Source organism: Stegodyphus dumicola, chromosome 10 (genome assembly GCF_044657685.1).
Source record: "Stegodyphus dumicola isolate Sdum_Otavi_A_Nest chromosome 10, ASM4465768v1".
In the NCBI taxonomy this organism is placed as follows: Eukaryota; Metazoa; Arthropoda; class Arachnida; order Araneae; family Eresidae; genus Stegodyphus; species Stegodyphus dumicola.
In genome coordinates this window covers 68,225,540-68,247,972 of record NC_140777.1, presented here as the reverse complement: position 1 = coordinate 68,247,972, position 22,433 = coordinate 68,225,540, and the positions used below count along the sequence as shown (strand labels likewise).

The following is a 22,433-nucleotide window of genomic DNA, read 5'->3' as shown; positions in this document are numbered from 1 at the left end:
ATTAACCAAAAAAACCTAGCACGAAGGGTGGAAAAGGTAAATTTTTCACGGTTAGCACTATCTCAAAATAATGTTGTTGCTTATGCTGACTTGTCTGACGTAGTCAAGCCCACGAAATTCCTCGTGACAAGGAGCGCTAGATTACGAATGCAGTTGGCAACAGCTTTGAGCACCATTCAGGTGATAGTGCGATTTAGATCAGTTTCGGACGGGTCCGAGGGTCTCCTACCCCTCTTCCCTTCCACACGAGAGGACTTTCGGCTCGCCGCATACTTACAATGCCGCCATGCAGTACCGATACTATACATTTACAAATATCCATGCCTTCTCCGGGATTCGAACCCAGGCCCTTCAGCACGGCAGTCAGCGACGCTATCTACTATACGGGTACCGCGGCTCTCAGAATAAGTAATTCGATTAAAAATAATACAATCAAAAAAGTTTTAAATAAATATAAACAATAAAAAATATCTGAAAGCTTTCAGATTTTACATTACGCCCAAAGGGGCGTTTTTTTAAAGTTTTGTGTGTTACCTTGTGTGTTCTAGAAAATATGAAATCGATAATAAAACAAATTCCAAATTCCAGATGCCCAAATTCGGTGGAGGATTACGTTATTCGATATTTGATGGCTTTAGGTACCGTCGTTTTATAACAATGCGAGAAACATACATACATTTATGAAGATTCTTCATTATTTAATTTCTTTAAATATAACAGAGGGCGATAATATTTGGTGGCAACAATTTGAAAAGTGAAACGGACATTTAAAGTTTTCGATGCAAAATGCCAAAACGAAATTAATAGGCCTTCTGGGCTAAAAACATCTCCGTGCAACAATATTTTATTGAGAAATTTAAGTACCCAAAGACCTAATAAAAGTAAATTTTCGATCAGTCACTTGTCATATAATTATACAGCGGTTAATATAATAAAAATTCTGAGAATATTTTTAACGCATTGCTTTCGGGCGCATTTCTTTTTATAAAGAAACTGGCACACTTATATTGACCCACTTAACTCAAATTGACCTATTAATAAGGAAGAATCGTTTAAGACAGCTGATCGCTGCCAGCAATAACGGGGACATGAATTAAATCATGAATAACAAAATTTCAATAGTAAAAAGAAATTAAATTAAAAGCAAGTAATTAAATTAAGAGCAAGTAATCATTGTCATTGATCGGAAATAAGTTCAAGAGTAACAAACCAACTCCCGTTCAATGTACAATAATTAAGAAATAAATACGAAAGTGTTTCGTCCTTTACTCAAGTAATAAGGCGATGACAAACTGGCAATTTAAGTTAGGCCAAATATTTCCGTGAATTGAAGGGATCAAGAACCAATGCAGAGCATTGCTAAGATGCGTGTGTGTGTGTGTGTGTGTGTGTGTGTGTGTGTGTGTGTAATTATGGCAAAGCACACTAGGGCTATCTGCCTAAGGGGAGGGATGCCTTTGTGGAGGACTTTCTAAGGGTAACTGGCTCGTATACACGTTACACATGGGGAAAACCACGAAAACGCCCATGCAGCCAGCCCGTTCGCGGGATTCGAACCTCGGACCGAACTACCAGTGTTCAGCGACTTTACCGCTCGGCCGCTGGTGGGCCATTGCTAAGATGCTGTCTCTCTGCTATTGTCCTATCGCAACAGTATCAAAAATGTATATGTTCTTGAATAGGCACGATTAGTGCCAAATGAATTGTGGCCGCAGTTGTCACCTGAAGTGAAGATGAATATTTAAGCTGCCTCGGCTGCTCAGATTGCTTTTAAATATGAATCAACATTCTGCGCCGTCAGTATTGCTAAGACTTTTTCACTACAATGACCGTTTGCTTTATTCGACTAAACTGTAATGATTTAGGGTGTGGAAATGACGAAACATTTTCTATGGAGAGAGACATCAGCTATCTTGCAGTTCACCGGGTGGTGCTGCATAATTACTCGTTACAATTATGCTGCGCTGTAGATGTACTACACTTTTTGAAGAATAACAAAATAGTTTTTCCACGGCATAAAATTATTTTCTGAAGAATGATTTCTTAGAAATACATATCTGCTGAGCTGGGACAACATTATGAATGTAATAAGCACGTTACAATAACTATATACCATCTTGAACTTTACAATAGCTGAACGCAATAACAAAGCTTACAATAACTTTACAACAGTATGAATGCAATAAGCACTTTACAATAACTATATACAACGTCCTATCACATTTTGAAACAACAGATAAAATCAACAGGCGACAACAACATATTATTAAAGAAGCAGGACCTGGAAGTGGAAAAAAGGAAGGACGTAGTAAGAGCGGGCTAATTTCAACCATCATAATTATTTCAATAAAAGCAAAAGAAAAATTTTGATATTTTTAGAAACCTTATTTGTTTAGGACAGCGTTAAAATTTTGCACAGTTCTTTAAATTCTTGAATAGCATCATATAAATTTCATCGTGCTTGTCTTTTAGAAAGTCCTTCGTAAATATTAAATGTTGAAATCGGTAAAAATCAAAACAATTTTAGTTAGATAATCATGAAATTCAATTGCAACTAATAATTATTTACTTTTTATGAAATAAAATCATATATTCTTATTGCAAAGCACTGTAAAACTTTAAAAATTAGCACACGGTAATACGATAATAGAATGAAACTTTGATAAAAAAAAATTGGGGTATATCCTCTACAAGCAAACCAACGTTACAACTTGCTGGTGGCTGCGCGCTCCTTAAATACGATAGGTCTAAAAACCCTTGTTCCCTATTGAAAGTAACTGGCTTTAAGTATTGTATAATTATCAAAGTTTCCATTCATAACCTACAGCCATAAGACTTTTCATATTAGTTAATCGAAATAACGAAAAAATATATAAAAGTTAAAATTTAACTGTATGCTCAAGTTAAGTCTTTTAAATTTGTAAATAAAATTCTACATTACCTTGCAGTAATAAATATGGACCATGTAATTTTTTAACAGTTACTCTTAGAATCTTCATAATTACATCTGTTCAGGGAAGGCTTTTAAAACTTTTTAAATATAAAATTCAAATACATCCATTATTTTACAAAATCACAAGAAATTTCAAAATGTAATTAATTTTTCCCTCTACCATCATCTGCTATAAAATTACTAAAATTATGCTGTTTATTATTATTAAGACGTTTCTAATTTACTTATTTTGTACACATGGAAGACCCCACAACTTTCTCTAACAAATACTTTTATCTATTGGGCTAGTCCACATTAACCAACTAATGTACACTGGTGTGCAAAAATTAAGGACGAGACGGTTTTTTCAATATAACTTTGTACAAAAGCTTTCCAAATCAACACATTTAATACCGTAAGATCCCCAATACGTAAGGACATGAGTAATGTAAGCAACACATACTAAAAGAGAAATAAGAGGGATAAAAAGAAGCTTTATTGAAAAAGTAGCATGTAGCGCAATGCGACTGAAGGCCGAATCATCCCTGTGATGGGTGTCCAGCAAGAAACATCCGGTCTTTAATAGGGGATATTATCTCCTCTGACTGCTAGGCAGGTTTCACAGCGTCTGCCCATGCTGAGAATGAGGGTGTCAGTGAGTTGTTGAGGCATTGCTGCCCATTCGTCTTGCAGCGCCAATCGAAGCTCCGGAATCGTTACTGGTGGTAAGGTACGAGCTGCCAAGCGTCTGCCTAGAAAATCCCATACATGCTCGATGGGATTGAGATCCGGAGATCGTGCCGGCCAATGCATACGTTCAATATCCTCACTCTCTAAGAGCTGTTCGGCAGCTACTGTGCGATGACATGGTGCATTGTCGTCCATGAAAAGGAACTGCGGACCCATAGCGCCTCTAAAAAGACGCACATATGGAAGAAGAATCTCGTTACAATAACGGGTCCCGTTGACTAAACCTGCGTCGAAGATGTGAAGGTCTGTACGACTACCAAGCATGATGCCTCCCCAAACGAGAACATCGCCACCTCCATACCTGTCCCTTTCAATGATGTTCGAGGGATGATTGCGGCTTCCCCGCTCTCTCCAGATGAGTATGCGATGAGAATCGCTACTCAGACTGAATCTGCTCTCATCTGTAAAGAGTACTCGTCCCCATTCATTGTCTCTCCAATTCCGGTGCTCCCGGCACCACAGAGAACGCCTTCTCCGATGGGCAGGCGTTAAAGGTACACACCGTACAGGGCGTCGTGCAAACAGACTACCACCGTGCAGTCTTCTGGCCACGGTAAAACGCGATATCGGTCGTCCAGTCGCCTGTGTCGTGTGTCTAGCGATTTCTCCCGCTGCCTGCCGCCTGTTTCTTCTGGCCTGTAAGGCAATATACCGGTCATCTGCGGGTGTGGTTCCTCGTGGACGACCACTACTAAACCCCCGGATAGCTGTTCCTGTAGTTTGAAATTGTCTCCAAAGTCGTGAAACGATGTTGTGAGCAATTCCGAACTCTGCAGCCACACTTGTCAACTGCGGCCTTCCTCCAACTTCCCAATGATTCGACCTCGGGTAAAAGCATCCAGATGTCGTCTAAACAGATTGATTATTCGCCATTTCTCGCTGAGGCAGCAACTCGGTGTGATTTTAACTGCTATACGGCGTGCAATCTCTTTGCCAGAAATACTGATCTTACACCGACAACATGCTTTATACTACTCAGACACTCCTCCATTACGTCTACCTGCATATCTGCGCATGTGCTACCATACATCACCTTACTTAATCTCCTGATTGGTCTTTCTGTCCGCTCTGCCTCTTTGTTCAGCTGATATGCTAATTTTTCGACTTAATTTTTGCACACCAGTGTATATTCGCCAATGGTTAATGGGATGCTAGGCAGCTACTCATAAAAGCATCCGTTCCTGATAAAGGCAACTGGCTTTTTTGAACTGCACAATAACATTCCATAAAAAAAAACTGCTACACTCCATTACATATAAAAATAATAATTATATATGAAAAAATTATAAGTTGGGAGCCTTCAAACTTTACGATGTATGCGGGGGAGGGCAAAACGGATAATTATACATAGATAATAATAGGCCTCCGTTTCTAAATCAGCACCCCCTCAATATATTCTATGTTTTACATTCAATTATTCATTACATAACTATAAGAGTCATCCACCATAACTTGAAATATTTTTTTCTTACTCATTTCACATTTTATAAGTATCACATTTGCCTACCATTTTTTTTTTTTTTTTTTTTTGTAAAAGTTAATGATGTTTTTTCAAAAATTGGAATAAAAACTTAATTTAGATTTTTTAGTAGTTTTCCTATTTTATCTGATGTAACTCTAATGTATTTTTGACTTTAAAAATAAAAATAACAATTTGTGCATTTGAGGGTTAACAAGGTTCTCTAGTTAACAAGATACGACAGGGCTTCTACTACACGTACCTGCAATTGCCTCTAGGCTGAGTGGCTGTAAATTTTTATACGGCTTAGACAATCTTTGGCATAACTTATTGCTGTTTCAAGGGCTAATAGCTCTGATAGAAAGATTCTTTTGCTTATATCCAGTCTACGTTTCGATATATTTAGTACAGTTAGTATCAATATAGCAGAAACCAATTCCCAGTATCATTCATTGTCGTACGTAAGCGTCTGTCGTACTTCATAACTGCCTGTTTTTGAATCATCCACATAGAGCGCTACATAACAAGAGCTCACGCGAATTACTGCAGTAAGTTGTAATTACGCCGTATGGTGTTCGAAAGTAACTCTGGGGTATTTGAAGTCTTTTACATTATATTCTGGGCCCCACAGGGTATAGCTCTGTTTTAGTCTTGAAATATTGCCTAAAAAAGCTTCATGCTCAACTCTGAATGTAATGGTGATATTCCTGCTAGAACGTGAAGGGTTATAGTTGAAATCGCGTAATACAGGCCCTGCGGATATGCAGTAGGAAGCGGCGTTAAACGTTTCTGCTCATAAACTTAACCACTTTAATGAAACAGCAACGGTGACTTTAAGATAAAATTATCATCAGGAATGGCAAGTGCATAAAATATATTTTAATAGAAACATTATGCTATAGAATTTGTCTTTTTACTGATTCCAACTTTTCAAGAAATCTGAAAATATCAATTATCAATGTACAGTAGTTATCTGTACAGTTTATGAGAAGGAACATTCAATCTCGAATTGATTATGGCTAGATTGGCTAGACGCGTTCTAAAGTGTGTGCAGTTAAATCTTCATAAATCCAAATCTGCGACACAACAGCTAATTTTAAATATGGAAGCTGATGATATTGACTGTGCTTTGGTTCAGGAACCTCATTATTACAAGAATTTTCTTCCAGGATATCCTGGCACTTATAGACTTTATTGTGATCCTAATTCTGACAATGTAAAGGAGGCAATCATTATTCGATCACGTGATCTATCAACATTTCTTGATTATAAAAATACGGATTATAATATGGTCACCTTGGATATTACTGTTGGCTCAACTGTGCTCACTCTTTTTTCATACTATTTTGAACCCTCAAGAAACATTGACTTAGACCTTCATAAAATTAGTCAAGTCTTTATGTCCAAAAATCTTAATCGACTGGTTTGGTGTATGGACTCTAATGGCAAATCTGAATTATGGTTTAGTCCCTATTCAGACTCTCGTGGAGATAAACTGAGTGAATTTATTTCTGCCAACAACCTATTTGTTATTAATGAAGATTATGGACCTACGTTTCAGGCAACTCAGGGTTCTAGTTATATTGATGTTACTGCTATTGGTTCAGATCTTCTCCAGGATGTTTCGAGTTGGCGGCTGTCTGAAAAAGAATCCCTTTCTGATCATATGATGATTGAATTTGAATTTTGTCTCTCTACGTTCTTACGAGACACCTCAAATGTTCCTTTTAAAATCTTCAATACAGGGAAAGCAAATTGGGATCGTTTTCGAAAATTTTGTTCTTCTCGCATCACCCGTTTCATTGATATTCTAAACGACTGTAGTGACGGTTCTCGCCTAAATACTCTTGTTGAGAATTTTAGTTCTGTTCTTCTCCAGGCATCTCAAATTTCCATACCTGTTAGGAATCATGGTAAGCACAATGTTCCTTGGTGGTCTGCCGAAATTTTTTGTATGAGAAAGAGGCTTAATGCCTCTAGGCGTAGATTTCAGCGTTGTAAAAATCCGCCTCTTAGAGAACTTTATAAAAGTAAATATCTTGAATATAGAAAAGCTTACAATCTAAAGCTTGCCGATGCTAAATCTCAGTCTTGGAAAACATTTCTTTCGACCATTGATGTTCACAATGTATGGAAAAAGATTTACACGTATGGAGTTAAAAGAGATTTCATGAAAAAAATTGAAATAACTGGCATTTGTCTTTCCACTGGAGAGACAACCAACTCTTTAGAAGAGACAATTACTGCTGTGCTTCAGAAATCTTTCCCCTCGGATCTAGAGGAAACTGATGATGATTTGCATGAGGAATACCGTCAAGCTGCGCGTACTGTTTATTCTTCTTTTGTAGATTCTATGTTTACTTGTGATGAAGTTAATACAGTTATTTCTATGCTGGAACCAAATAAATCACCTGGTCCTGACTCTATTTCGAATGAGATTATTAAACAGTTTCATTTAATGTTTCCTCAATTTCTCCATAAACTTTTTAACGTTTGCCTAAATGTTGGCATTTTCCCACGTGTTTGGAAACATGCTCAAGTAATTCTTATTCCTAAAGGAAATGAGTCTAGGATTCCTCACCTAGATAACCTTAGATGTATAAGCTTACTTCCTGTTTTGGGTAAGTGCTTGGAAAAACTTTTTATTAACAGAATTTGCTGGTATCTCCGTCATGGAGACCTTCTTTCTGGTAATCAGTATGGTTTTACACCTCAAAAAAGTTCTGAAGACGCTCTTTTACGTTTGAATGAAATTGTTCAGAGAGGGAAAAAGAAAAACTTGTACACTATTTTGGTCTTTTTGGATATTAAAGGCGCCTTCGACTATGCGTGGCGGCCTTGTATTCTCAATCTGCTAAAAAAAGTAGAACTTCCAATGAATATTTTTTCACTTGCTGCTGATTTTTTAAATGATCGGGTGGCCAAATTGCAATTGGGCTCGGCTTCTGCAATCCGTCACCTTGAAAGGGGTTGCCCTCAAGGTTCTGTTTCAGGACCTACGTTTTGGAATATTATTATTAATGATCTCGTATTAAAACTGGAAAATCTTGCTTGTTGTGATACTATAGCTTTTGCAGATGTTTTGTTTTGCTTCCAGAGTAGGGACTTTCTGCTACTTTTTTACAGGCACAAGAGACTTTAAATTTCGCCTCCAACTGGTCAAAAGGTTTTAAATTAGATTTTAATCCTGATAAAACCAGAGTTATGATTATTGAAAAGCGAAACATCTGTTATGATGCATTTCAGTTATCTCTCGATGGCACCCCTTTGACTGTGGTAAAGCAAATGAAATATCTTCGGGTTTTTCTTGACTGTAAATTTTCTTGGAAACAACACTTAACTTATGTATCAGAGAAATGTGATAGATTACAGCGTGGATTAAGTTGTATTGCACGTAACACATACGGTATTAATTACAACGTTCATTCGCTCATCTATAAACAAGGAATTGCACCCTTTATTATGTATGGCTCTAGAGCCCGGGGTATATCGCTCAAGAAGAAGATAAATTATAGATTTTTACGACGCGTTCAAAGACGGATACTTCTGCGGGTCATATGTGGATATCGTACCGTAAGCTAGAGTCTGTTTATGCAATTTCTGGCTTTCCTCCAATTGACATTGCCATTCTTCATTCTATTGCTTATAAGGAAAATATTTCTGCTTCTACTGTCTCTCAGCATGACTGTATTTTACCTCTATCTGATCTCCCTCATCCTTCAGAAAGAAATGCTATTAATTTTATTCAGTTTAGCAATAAAATTGTGGGTGATTCGCCTGTAACTTGCTATACTGATGGCAGCAAAATTGATGGCAAGGTTGGTCTCGCATTTGTTGTCTTCAAAAATGGTCTTGAATTTGAGCACTTTCAATTTAGAATCAGAGATGAATGTACCGTTTTCATAGCTGAACTTTTGTGCATAAACTTCGCCGTCACATGGGTCTCTAAACAAAATAGTGCTGTTTCAGACTATCTCATTTGTACTGATTCCCTTTCATCCTTGGAGATCTTAAAATGTATTTCTTCTTCTAATAATATCATTATCGAGATTCAAAAAGAATTGAAGAATCTAAAGGATAAAAATATTTCGGTTTCATTTTCATTTGTTCGTGGTCATACAGGTGTTGTTGGGAACGAACGAGCCGATTTCCTTGCTAAGACTGCGACTAAGCGGGAAATTGACACTTTTGTCAATATCCCTAATTCCTTCTATACGAAGGTCATGTATGAAAGCATTGTGGAGTCGTGGAATCACGAATTCATTAATTCAAATAAAGGGAGTTTAACTAGGAGATATTTCCCTTCTATTAAAATGAGATTGTTATGTCATCATTTCTTTACAAATTACAAATTAACCCAGTTTCTTACTGGATATGGGAATTTTAAAAGTTATTTGAACAGATTTAAGTTGAGTCCTGAGTCTGTCTGTGACTGTGGCCTCGGCGGCGAGGAGAATGTAGAACATGTGCTTCTTCTATGTCCTAAATATGAGAGCGAAAGAAAAGTCTTGAAACTGGGACTGAAAAATTTTAATATTAACTGGCCTCCAGAGTTTTACCAATTTATTTCCGAGAGAAGTGCTTTTAACATTTTTTGTCAATTCATTGTAAAACTTTGTAATCATCCTTGATTTTATTTCAATTTTTTCTTGTTTATTTTGTATTGTGTTTCATACTTACTTCTGTAAGCCCCATGGGATACTATGTGGTACGTGGGGAACTTGTTGAGTTTCTTTTAATAAAAAAAAAAAAAAAATTAATAAAAAAAATGTACAGTTATCATATCTAAAAGGTGTTTAAGTGTAAACTTCCTTCTTGCATTACTCTTCATGCTCATCCTCTTTATTATCCTCCAAACTTAATAACTTTGAAATTTCTCAGCTCTTTTTAAACGTCTAAGCAATCTTCGTTAAAATTCGTATAATAATTCCCGAACGCAATTTTAACGCAAAAATGTCTAAAGTTCAACACCTTATCTATTTATTATCCCTAAGATATTTAAGTGTAAGCAAAGGAAATTATCCTTGCCCTTCAAACTTCAGTACAACAGATGAAAATCTACTAAACTGTGTAACAGACCTATTTAAGTGTAATTGAACTATTTTATTCACGCCATGAACTCATGAACTGTAACCGAACTATTTTATTTAAACGCCATCTCGTGGCGATATGAAAAAAACGTCAGTCGACCTCCAGTCGCCATGATGATAGCTTACTATGTTATGTTATTCTCAATGTTTGATGTTCCATTTCGTTTATGTTTCATTTTTATATATATTTCTTTTGTTTGTAACCGTTCCTGTGTGCTCTGTTAATAAATCCTTTTAAAGCTAGCCGGCATTTGTGTCTATTGAGGAACGGCTACATCACAACTGTTACAAAAAGTTATAAAAAAAAAAAACTTTCCACGAGACTTATCAAAACTTTCTTGCCTACATAGATCCTGTGACTCTTATAAAGAGCTTTCCCCTCCCAATTATACTTTTTAATTTATTAATTCGCCATGCTTAAATTTTTTTTAATTTTAATAATTTCTTGGAATAACATTTTTGGGGGAGAAGGATTTGTTGCGATATGAAAGAGAAATAATTACGGGAAATTACAAAATCTGCCATAACACGTATAGGACAGATTAAGACTTTCTTTCCAGAGAGGAAAAAAAAAAAATTGTATTTGTATCATACACAGGTACAGTAAAGAAAACTTCTATTGAAATAGATCCATAACACTAATGGATCTTGAATGAAAAGTACCAGTATTCATCCAGAAATGGGCATAAGAAATTCAAGGAACCCAGAAGACTTAATTTTATATGATACAAAATATTTTTCACGTTACCTCTTAAAGATTTATTTAGTATAAATAAGCTGTCCTCTATAATATTACTCTCTTTCCACCCGAGTATTCGAGGGCAATTTTAAACACCTTTTGAGTCATAATATAATATTAATTATTACTATCCTGCAATTTTAATAGAGTAAATGTACAATAACTACATACTGAGGTACGCTAAACAGTAAGTGAGAAGTTTGTTTTTCTTCCTGAATTCGCCTCAATGTCGTAAGCTCATATCATATATATTTCATTATGAAGCATGATTTTCATTTAATATTACAGTATTTCACGAAAAGACTGCATTTTTCCTTAAGCATTATAGAACAGGCGGTATCATTTCAGTGACTCTTTCGCAACTGTAATTACCACTACTATCTTCTCAAAGGTTGTCAGTAAGATTTCTTCTTTTCCTATTCGGCATAAAAATCACTTACCTTCATGATAATTTTGTTTCCTCGCAAATAAAATGAAACGACATAGGAAAATCACAACACTTCTATCTTAATAAAAAAAAAAATTATGTCTTATCAACTAACAAAGCTATTTAATACAACTACATCATGGTTATAAAAATTTAATCCTTATCTTTAGCAAATGTAATAATCATATAAAACGGAAACTGATATTTTTTCAAAATTATTTTCGAGACATTTTTTACGACAGTACTTCACACCTGAAAATCCAGACGATCTAATTTAACGATTCAAAATCGAATCCAGAAATTATTTACTAGTAATATTTCCCATAAAAGATATATCTTTTTCTAACTTTACGGAATGCACTTCGTTATATCTTACCATTGCGTTTGAAAATACGTTATTTTCGTTCGAAACATATTCATCGCAATAACAAACAATCCACATCTGACACACAACGCGTGTCGTCGCCTTTTCAGACACTTGACCACAGAAGTTAAGAGAGTAGTTTTTAATTTGCGAACAAAGAGATCCTGAATCTGACACGCTGCGCGTGCCGCTTTCTTAGCTACTTGACCACAGAAGGTACGTATATAAAAAAAACTTTTAATTTGCGAACAAAGGGGCATTACTGCGATTAAAGATCCAGATGTGGCTGCTGCACAACTCACATATAAAGGCCGAGTGTAAATTTAAGCAATGACTATGCAGCTGCCTTTCAAGACGGTCTTTTCGAAGGAATGAAAAAACATTACGTTAAATAACCCATTGTGTACGGCTCACATGAGGAAATAAAATAATACACTTCTGTATAATGATCATTACTATAATGAAGAAAGCGAATGCTAAAAGGTTAGATGGTATTCTCCTTTGTGCGATTCATAAGCCATATCGGGCTTCATTGACACGCTACATTTAATTCATAACAATTAGCAATTTCACGTTCAAATTCCTAATTTAAGTACGACAGTAAAGGAAATATTCACTGTTTCCTTGCGCTATGTATATTCTTCCGCTTCCTTAATGCAAACTTGTTTAATGAATATGTCTTTTTTTAAATTACTTAATACATTATCCGATGATTACATAAAATTAAATCTTCTGGAAACTAATCTTAAACGGTCGATCATCTAAAAATAGATTTTAGCACACAATCCATTATCCAACTGTACTGAACTCGTTAATTTTACAAAATAATAATTACAAAAGACTTAATGGAGTTATCTGTGATTAGTAACAGTATAACTTCAATTAACCGAACTTCAAATGTTCAGACGACTTCTCTCTCTTTAAAAGAAAAATAAAATACAGTCAAAAGTCGTTGATTCGGACACCCATAATCCGGACCTCAAAGCTAAAAACTTTCTGCGCATGCACTGCGTTGATACATGCGCATAGGCGTTTACGCGTGCGCGTAACACCTTTTACGACTGTGCATATGCGTGTGCGCAAGTGCAGAAAACGTTTTCGCGTGCGCGTTTTATGTATAACGGACGGTATAAGCTAAAATTATCTAATTATCTATTTCAGTTAATGTTGATGACTGCGTTGTTCCTTAATCTTCGAATTAGATCCGGCTTATTATTTTTTGCAGACTGTAAGAGCAATTTTATAAAAGTAAACTTGAACTTTCGATTACGTCAAATAGAATTTCCGATTCTGGAGCTCCCAAAGGATCGTACAAAACGAAAGTATGTTTCGATGTCCATCAAACAAAAAGTGGAATTGTTGCAAAAAATGGATAAACACATGAAGAATGTGACAGAGAGGTTAGTGAAAACGAAAAAATTTCGATTGACAGGTTAGTCGGTATTCTCGGCACAGCAATTAACGGGACTTGAACAACGGAACTTTGTAACTGAACAAGAAATCATGTCTGTTTATAGAATTAAAGAGAAAGTATTATCACATAAAACGAAGCAACTTAAACAACTTACATTGAAAGAAATGTTTAATAAAGTAAACAAATAAATATTAAGCTCTTTTTTGTAAATTTTGATACCCTTTAGATTATAATTGTTCTTTATTTCATAAATTACGGTTTCATATTTTTAATTTTAGAATATCTGCATGCCATCTTACGAGATTTAAACTGATGATCTATAATCCGGAAAAATCGATAATCCGGAATCGCCGAAGTCCCGACGAGTCCGGATTAACGACTTTTGACCGTAGAACCTATCAATTTACTGGCTCTTTAAATTGGGAGGGGGTAAATAACATAGAAGTATAACGCAGTTCATATATTTCAAATGGATTTCCGCAAAAATAAATAACTCTCTCCATTAAAATCACTAACTATATTACAAGTGTGTTAATTTGTTTATTTTACGTCAACGAATATTATTATTTTACGACATTAAAAAATAATTAGTTAAATTTTATAATTAAATAAAATAAGAAGTTAAATTTTAGTTGAATAGAAGCACACAATGCGTTTAGGCAAACAAAAAATACACCTGTTATTTAATTTTATTGGAAATTATAATAATAACAGTTAACCATACTGTCTTTGTTGAAATAAAACGGATGACCAAAAAACCTTCACTTGCAATACATACTGTTACGGTTTTTTTATATATTTAGCTGTTTTTAGTAGAATTTGTAATTAAAATTGTTTTGTATTCCCGCGCAATGCAGCACAAGACTTATTTGAAGAGAAAGCTACGCCGGAAAAATTAAAATACAAGGAGCAGTCGCCTTCAACATTTTAATAAACAGATATCTCGTAACTGTACTCTTTTGTTATCCAAAAAATCAAAAAATACTAGAATGTTCTCGTGTTTATTAAAAAGCTTATAAAAGCGGGAGGAAAACATCTCAATTCAGTTGTTTACTTATTGCTGCTATTGATTGTAGCGAATTCGACGCGAGATCGGACTAGCTTTCTCTACATTTTTCTGTGGTTTGAATTGAGTTTTATTCAACATTTTAGTAGTTCAAAATATAATTACTGTTAGGTATTGCGATACTGTACTAATATCTCTGAGGAAATTTCAGCATTTTGTTTTTATTTGTTGTGATAAGAATAAATTTTATCCATTTTTCATCAGACTAGTGCATTCAATTTATTACGAACGCGTACGCATGCAACAATATTATATTTGGCTTTCAGAAAAAAGGCAACCCAATTAATCAGGACATTTCGAATTCAGTTACGTTTTCTTTATTGTATCGACGTAACTGTTCATTCTGCATATATATAGGGTAATTTCATATAGTTTCTTCAAGTACACTAAGTGATTCTTTGAAGTGATTAGGTATAAAACACTATTGCAAAAAAATACATATAAGTGTACTCATTAAAAATGAGCTACAGTTGCAAAATCTTATTTCATTTGAGAAGAGATGGAAATTATTAGAATTTTAGAAGACAGGGAGAAACTATGAAATGTTACTAAAAAATGGAGGCAACATTTTTAATGTAATGTAAGGGTACATTTTCTGGTAGCTATAAAAGCCCAGCATTCGATGTGGGATAGTTGTTCACGTCCATTACCGCAAGATTCTATTATTACTGCTGCTAATCACCAAATTCAGTAGTTTTTCTCAGAAGGCTACAAATGCCTTCCCAGCATGTCCTACAAGTGTTATACTAGTGATACGCTGGAAAACTTAGATGATCAGATTTTCGAAGAGATTAGTGAGAAAGAATACAATGTGTGGGCAAGCGCTCTTTTGTTCGTAAATGGCAACAACAAGACTGGCGGTTGAAACCATAAACAGTTTAACAAACGTAAAAATTTTGTCAATGAAGATGTGTGCCTTCAGACTGACTTGCAACACAACTAAAGGAGATTGGCTACTCCAAGTGATTGTTATCACATTAAGAATCATGGCCATGTACCTCTAAACAACAAATGATGAAATAATCCCAATTTAGTAATTAAAATTTATATTTTAAATTGCTAAATATGCATTTTCTTTTGATTTGCTTATAATGTTGCCGAAATATGATAAATATAGATAGTTTGGGAATCCTTTTTAAAAAAAAGTTGCAAAAATCACCAACTTGCACCCAATATGTAACTTTTCGTCAGTTAAAAATCACAATATTTTTTCACACAATTAGTTAATCACAATATTTACAATATTAAAAATCACAATATTTTACATATTAACAAATGTGTTAATATGTAAGTACCAAAATATTCAATAGCAGTTTAAGAATGAGATAAAACATACTAAAATCAAAATCCAACACATATGTTATTTTGAAAAAAAAAGCAAAGAAGCATTCTAAGGATTATTATTAAAATGTAGGGATTCAAGTGAATGGATTCAATTTCATTATGATGATTTTATAAATTTGCACAGATATTATTAAAAAATTAAATAATATAAACAATACCAAGTATAATCATTTTCATATTTCAGGTAGAAAGATTTTGTAAGAAATCTGACATCAAATCTATCTGGAAATCAAACTCAATTGTAACATATGGAAAAAAAATTAATAGGTTCTCAAAACTGATGAGAAGAAAAAATTTTGAATAAAACTTGAATTAAAAAAGTCGTTATTAGCAGCATTTTTAAACGAATTCAAATTTATATCTGATGTTATACAGCTAACATAACAAGAAATTTACAGAAAAGCTCTACTTTAAAAAATAATTACTTACAACTACAGTGAGTAATTGGTATAAATTAAAATGGTACTTATCATTTGTAACATTTTTTCAGATAAGTGAAAGAATAAATTCAGAACATAACCTAATTTTTTCTCTTGATTTATTTAAAACACTTTCTTTACAAAACATGTTTTGTAAAGAAAAACGTGAATAAAGACATTTAAATTTCTTAAAATAAGCTTTACGTGTGAAGAGAAGTATTTTGAAGCCTTGACAATTCATTTCTTTAACCAAAACACATAGCCTGTTAAAATGTGCCTACATTAAAGTTTATGTTTTCAATACAAATTATATTTAAAATTAAAAATAGTCATGCTCTTTATATTTAATAGCAATTAACAAACACTTAGGATTACTAACAATCACTGTAGTAATAAAATTATTTTCATATTTTTATGCTTGTTTTTAGTAAAATTTATGTTACTGAAAATATTCACAATCTCCCTTATTAGAAACATTTTCATAAAAATGCCCAAATCTTTTAACATATAACAGGAAATTAAAATCTGGCAAAACACCTTCATTTCACATAGTATTGAATAGCTAATACTATAGTATTGAATAGCTAAGAGTAGACATAACAAAATATAAAATTCTACGACACTCGAGTTCCCTCATGATAGTCATGCTACTGTTGAAAATCATTAAAATATCACATTTATAAATAAAAGTCACAATTTTTGCAATTTAGACATAGCAATGGAAAGGAAAATACCTTTATCTATCATTTTAGAATTTTTTTTTAACAAGTTCATTTCTACGGAGAGATATAATTTAACCCCCAAAATCAGTTTTGGTCATGTGTTCGATTAAAGCAAACTAGAAATCAGCTAATTCAATACATTTTCAGTACTTATGCATTAACTCATCGCCTGACAAAATAGCATGATTTAACATCAATTACCTTTAGAATTCCGCTGTACTGATCAGTGATTAGTGACAAATGCCAAAATTTCAGCCAACAGTCAACAAGACAATACGTACACATTTTTTGTATTGAAATTGCTTTACAAAATGCAGAGAAATTTCTTCATAAAATATGATGAAATATGTGCTAAATAAAGAAATATAGACAGAAAATTACCAAAAAAAAAAATTATGGTGTGATTATTATGATACTGAATAAAATACAGCAAAACACTGAAAAGTTTGGAGCACAAAACACAGGAAACTATTCTACATCCATCACTGTTGTTATTACTACAGATGTGTTCAATAATAACAATATTCACTATACTAAAAAGCATGATAAATACTAGAAAAGACTATATGTACAGCAAAGCATAATCTTATTTTTCCTATATTAAGAGTAAAAAAGTGCATATACATAAAAGCTGCAATATTTCTGAAACTGTAGCTCATAAAACAGATTAGAAATGATTTTAATTTACAACCTGAAGTGTGATTACATAATATTTTGCTTGTATAGATCTAAATATGTGTCAAGTTCACTTATTTATCTCAACGCAGCAGAGCACACAAGGCCTATCTGCTTAAGGGAAGGGATGCTTTCTAAAGAAAGCCTGACTTGTATTTAAGTTATAAATAGTAAAAACTACGAAAACACTCATGTAGCCAGCTCATTCACCAGATTTCTAGCCTGATCAAATGACCAAAATTTAGTGATCTTAACCACTCGGCCTCTAATAATTAAGTGAGCTTTACAAACTACAAAATGAACTGAAACCATAAAAATAAAATGCACAGTTATTTTAGCTTATTTGTTTACATAATTTTAACTGAAAAAATATTGAATTGTTAACTTATTTTATAAATACTTCATATAATTTCTCTCAGTGTTTATCATATTTGAGGTGAGACCTCCAGAAGAAATTCTACTGCAGAGGCCAGTTTCACTAATTGGTCTCATTATTTCTAAAAACAATAATAAAGTTACTAGATCGTTCAAAATTTACAAATATAAAATAATAATAATAATAATAATAATAATAATATTGCTAATTGCAATCCCTGTTTCTGGAAATCAATATCTAGCACACCTAAAAAATGCACTCATTTGTCTTATCTATTCAACAGATGATGGAATTTTCTTCATTGAACGTTCTATGTTAATAATATAAAACAAATAAAATATTTAATTTTTCATGATTGTCATTCAAGGATTTTGAACTTTTCATGTACATTCTTAACAAACATAAAATTAAAGATAATACACACAGTAACCTTGGCCATACACATCCTGACAAATGCACTAGTAATCTCCATATTCTGAATAAAGTGTTATGAAGCATCATTACCATCATATCGCATAAAACATAACGACCAACATAATAGTTAATACTAAAATAAATATGCAACATGAACAATGCAAAAACTGATAGTTATTTATTATACTGAAATAATAATTTATTACAGATTTTACACTTCTTTATAAATTAACAAATCATTCACTACGAGAAACACGAAAAACATACTACGAGAATTTTAAAAAAAAATTTTGGGGGGGGGGTCCTAAATAGAAGGGCATCTTAGACAACTGCTACTACAACACTAACACAAGAAAAACAATTCATTTTATTTTTTTTTTTTTTTTTCACTTTTCACTCCCTGTTAATGCCCACTGTGCCAGATGGATAGCCCATCCCTTAATCTATTACTGATTACTATCATAATATTTTCACTCATAATGATTTCAGCTTATCAAAACTGGTTGGTTAATTCAATGAACGTGAGAGCTATTTGTAGAGGAAAGGTAAGAATAGAGGACCTCACACAAAAAACTGGTTTGTATTTATGTTACATATGAGAAAAAGCACAAAAACCCATGCAGCCAGCTCGTTTGCCAGAATTTGAATCTGGGTCAAACTACCCGTGTTCAGAAATTGTATTTACTCAGCAACTAGCAAACTCATCATATATTTAAAAATAATTCCTAAACCGTTTACAGAAAATTTTATGTTATGAGCAACTGCACTTAAAATTTCACAAAAATGAACATATATGTTTAGAAGTAAAAAGTCTAACCAATATTTTATTCTATGAAATGCTAACAGACTTATGACATTGTGTTAACTTATGATACTGCATAAACAAAAAACATTGTGTTATTTGATCTACATATCTTTATGCAAAATGCACAATGTTAAGAACATGAAACTGTATGAATCATAAACAACTTCGCTCCCTGTCAAAAATTTTGCGGATTTAAAATATTAAAACTCGTATATGTCGTTACAATATGAATTAAGTAAAAGAAAAAATGCCCAAAAAGAAAAATGCAACACAGAAGATAAGGAATTTTTGCCAGAGAAATACAATACTTTGAAAAAATAAACACACACAAGCAATGATAATGAAAGTATATCATAAAAATTTGGGGGGGGGGGGTCCTAAATAGAAGGGCATCTTAGACAACTGCTACTACAACACTAACACAAGAAAAACAATTCATTTTAATTTTTTTTTTTTTCACTTTTCACTCCCTGTTAATGCCCACTGTGCCAGATGGATAGCCCATCCCTTAATCTATTACTGATTACTATCATAATATTTTCACTCATAATGATTTCAGCTTATCAAAACTGGTTGGTTAATTCACCAAGGCAATGAACGTGAGAGCTATTTGTAGAGGAAAGGTAAGAATAGAGGACCTCACACAAAAAACTGGTTTGTATTTATGTTACATATGAGAAAAAGCACAAAAACCCATGCAGCCAGCTCGTTTGCCAGAATTTGAATCTGGGTCAAACTACCCGTGTTCAGAAATTGTATTTACTCAGCAACTAGCAAACTCATCATATATTTAAAAATAATTCCTAAACCGTTTACAGAAAATTTTATGTTATGAGCAACTGCACTTAAAATTTCACAAAAATGAACATATATGTTTAGAAGTAAAAAGTCTAACCAATATTTTATTCTATGAAATGCTAACAGACTTATGACATTGTGTTAACTTATGATACTGCATAAACAAAAAACATTGTGTTATTTGATCTACATATCTTTATGCAAAATGCACAATGTTAAGAACATGAAACTGTATGAATCATAAACAACTTCGCTCCCTGTCAAAAATTTTGCGGATTTAAAATATTAAAACTCGTATATGTCGTTACAATATGAATTAAGTAAAAGAAAAAATGCCCAAAAAGAAAAATGCAACACAGAAGATAAGGAATTTTTGCCAGAGAAATACAATACTTTGAAAAAATAAACACACACAAGCAATGATAATGAAAGTATATCATAAAAATTTGGGGGGGGGGTCCTAAATAGAAGGGCATCTTAGACAACTGCTACTACAACACTAACACAAGAAAAACAATTCATTTTAATTTTTTTTTTTTTTCACTTTTCACTCCCTGTTAATGCCCACTGTGCCAGATGGATAGCCCATCCCTTAATCTATTACTGATTACTATCATAATATTTTCACTCATAATGATTTCAGCTTATCAAAACTGGTTGGTTAATTCAATGAACGTGAGAGCTATTTGTAGAGGAAAGGTAAGAATAGAGGACCTCACACAAAAAACTGGTTTGTATTTATGTTACATATGAGAAAAAGCACAAAAACCCATGCAGCCAGCTCGTTTGCCAGAATTTGAATCTGGGTCAAACTACCCGTGTTCAGAAATTGTATTTACTCAGCAACTAGCAAACTCATCATATATTTAAAAATAATTCCTAAACCGTTTACAGAAAATTTTATGTTATGAGCAACTGCACTTAAAATTTCACAAAAATGAACATATATGTTTAGAAGTAAAAAGTCTAACCAATATTTTATTCTATGAAATGCTAACAGACTTATGACATTGTGTTAACTTATGATACTGCATAAACAAAAAACATTGTGTTATTTGATCTACATATCTTTATGCAAAATGCACAATGTTAAGAACATGAACCGTATGAATCATAAACAACTTCGCTCCCTGTCAAAAATTTTGCGGATTTAAAATATTAAAACTCGTATATGTCGTTACAATATGAATTAAGTAAAAGAAAAAATGCCCAAAAAGAAAAATGCAAGACAGAAGATAAGGAATTTTTGCCAGAGAAATACAATGCTTTGAAAAAATAAACATACACAAGCAATGATAATGAAAGTATATCATACAAATTTAAATACCATATGCATAGCGAAAATTCTATCTGTGCAGAAAACAAATAAAAAAAAATAACATTGCAATAGTTATACAGGCTCAGGAGCAGAAACATTATTATCAGAAATATTAATTAGCAATCAAGCTCAGAGATAAATACAGATGCCACTGTACTGGAATGTCAAAAACAGCAAAAAGCCATAAATGGGCTTCATTTGATACGAAGAATTATTTGACATTTAAAAAATATTTCACTCACCTAAAAAGAACTAAGCAGTCTCAAAGAATTCCTGTCGTTTTAAAATATATTTCATACTCGTTTTTCTCGCTCGTAACTCGTTCATACAGCCGAAAAGTCGATGTTGACATTTCTCGACGGCATTCCGGTAACAGTCGCCGTCCGAGTTGAGTTGTTGCTTAATGAATGTAAACAAACGCATAAAATAGAAGTACAAATCAGGATGTTTAACTTCCGTGCTTTCATTTGCGTTAGAAAATAAAGCACCGAGGTCATTCGCCTACTATGAGCAGAAATTTTTAGGAAACTATTAAAACGTATAAGGAACTTTAATGTGCTGTTTCTTGCTTTGTCTGGTTTGTAACTATAAAGTTATTTGAAGGGGAAAAAAGAAATTCTTGCGCAGAAATAGAAATTTTATTATTACGTAATCGTTGTTATAGAATAGAGCATTTTATTATTTCAGTAATACACGTTGTCATATTTTAAGCATTTAAAAGCCTGTTTGTTGCTACATGTATGAAAGACAAAAAAGAAGCTCTCATTCAGTTTTTAAACACGCGCGCTCAGACGTATAAACGCCTACCCTCACAAGTGCATACAAATTAAATAAATGGAAAAGGAAGAAGGAAAATTTTAAGTAACGATTTGAAAAATTACATAGCTTTGGAGACAAACTATCTATAGATCTTGATCTAAATAGATTAGAGTTCACCGAAAAGAATAAATGCCGTTGTTGTAAAACACTGGGTTACAATGTGCAGGTATCAGATGAAATAATCACAGCCGGGATTATTCAATATCAAGATTTTTAATATGGATATTTCCCACAAACGAAAACGTTGCATTACTCTAACATATACTTACACATTCTATGTTAAAAAAGGGATTTCTCTGTTTTGCTCGCAGTTAAAGAAAGGCAATAATAAAAAATAGTCCAATCACAAGAGACGTTCCTTCTGTTGACTCCGCCCAGCCTTGAGTAATAATGTGTCTGAAGCAGCCGTTCCGTTTTTCGGCTGGAGGGAACAACTTACAAACTTATTACTCTGGGCTTCCAAGACTACATTACACACACAATTAATTCCTATCCCACCGAT

At 33.3% G+C, this 22,433-nt stretch overlaps 1 protein-coding gene across 4 annotated transcripts in view; it reads right to left on the bottom strand.

Annotated features, from left to right (window-relative positions):
- Positions 1-21,494, bottom strand: part of LOC118183996 (uncharacterized) — a 255,046-nt gene extending 233,552 nt beyond the window's left edge. For 2 of the 4 annotated variants that reach the window (XM_085825053.1, XM_085825054.1), the window contains exons 1-2: positions 21,355-21,481; positions 16,928-17,077 (exon numbers count right to left, since the gene is read on the bottom strand). The gene's annotated coding sequence lies outside the window, so the exon portion shown is untranslated. Of the gene's footprint in view, positions 1-16,927; positions 17,078-21,354 lie in introns of all 4 variants that reach the window. The other 2 variants (XM_085825051.1, XM_085825052.1) reach the window with 1 other exon arrangement.
- Positions 21,495-22,433: the final 939 nt, after the last annotated feature.